The sequence below is a fragment of the Hevea brasiliensis genome, chromosome 16, assembly GCF_030052815.1.
Source record: "Hevea brasiliensis isolate MT/VB/25A 57/8 chromosome 16, ASM3005281v1, whole genome shotgun sequence".
Lineage (NCBI taxonomy): Eukaryota > Viridiplantae > Streptophyta > Magnoliopsida > Malpighiales > Euphorbiaceae > Hevea > Hevea brasiliensis.
The window spans coordinates 30,016,633-30,018,172 of NC_079508.1; positions in this window are offsets into that span (position 1 = coordinate 30,016,633).

Below are 1,540 nucleotides of genomic sequence, written 5' to 3' on the forward strand. Positions count from 1 at the left end.
ACTAAGTGGACCACTAAGGGGATTAATTAAATACATAGTGGGACATGTGTACACTTAAAATGCAGCTGAATAAGTCATCTTCCTCATTTGCATTCAAATTGCCGAATTGAAGAGTGAAGGAAACTCCATAGCCATTTTTCATGCAAGCTTTCTTAAGTCTCCATTTTCAACTCCAACCTCTTAGTGTTCTTCATTAAACTTTGTCTACACATCACAAGGAAGATATTGATACTAATTTTGAGAAGTTTGATGAAGGTTTAGCAAGTTACAATTAAAGGTAAGTTTGCATTTTTGAGAATTTCTTTGTTAAAGTTTATGTTCATGTTATGGGTGTTAGTTTGGTGAAAGAAAATTTTGAGTTTGAAGGGTTATTGTTGTTGCCATTTTGGACAGCCATGGGTCACGTTTTTGATGAGGTATTTGTGTATATAATTGATGAGAAATAATATTAATCATGGTGATTTAGTAACCTAGTGATTTAATGCATGTATATATGGTGAATGATGCACTTTGATGGGAATTGGCATATGGTACGGCAATGTGATGTTGATGAATGAATTGTGGCAGCTTGTGGACACTTGAATAATGGTGTATATTGAAGGGAGTGTGGGCAGCATATTGACCTAGAAGGATTGATGATATGTATGTCAATTTACATTGTAAAGTGTATGTAAAGTTTGTAATGTTTAGGTGTGTTTGTAATGGTACTTAGAAATTGTAATTGTGAATGATATTTGGTGTGTTGAGGGTGATTGGAATCTGCCCAAAATAATGCTAATGTTATGTAGAAAATGTTGTTGGTAATGTGCCAAAACTGTTTGGTAGGGTATGGAAGTAAACCTTGCAAAGGTAAATATGTGTTTTGAATGGGGTGTGAAAAGCATATTGAGGGCAGTACACATTTTAGCCTATAACCTTAAATGTGTAACCTCAATTAGTATAAGACCAATTTGAGGTGAAACTAGGCACAAAATGTGCCAACTTTCATTGAGAAACCATGCCAAAATTCTGCTTGCAAGGTGACCTAAAAATTTGACCAATTCGGATTAGGTGCAATTAGGACCTGAAAAATGACCAATTGGGCAGCAGTGAGTGTTTAGGCCATAACTCACTCAAACCAGGTCCAATTGACCTGAAATTTTGACCAAGATTAGTTAAGACCCATACCTACAAGTCTTATGAAGACACCAAAGCCCAGAAATGACCATAAGCAAGTCAAAAAGCTTGCACAAGTTGGGGTCCAAAAACTGGCCGAACCAGAGTTGACCAAATTGACCAAAAATTGACCCAAATTGGTACCACTTGACCAGCAATAGTGTAATGACCATAACTTGGTCTACTTAACTCGGATTGACCTGAAATTTTGCACCGCATGCAATAAGACCTAGATCTACAAGTTTGTAGTTTCGACCGAGACCTGAAAACCGAGGGAACTAGATCGTCCGGTTAGGTCAAACCAGTGTTCCGGAATCCAGCAATTTGCATTAAAATGCACTAAGCGAGGAAATGACTTTGGTAAAACATACCAAACCTAAAACCC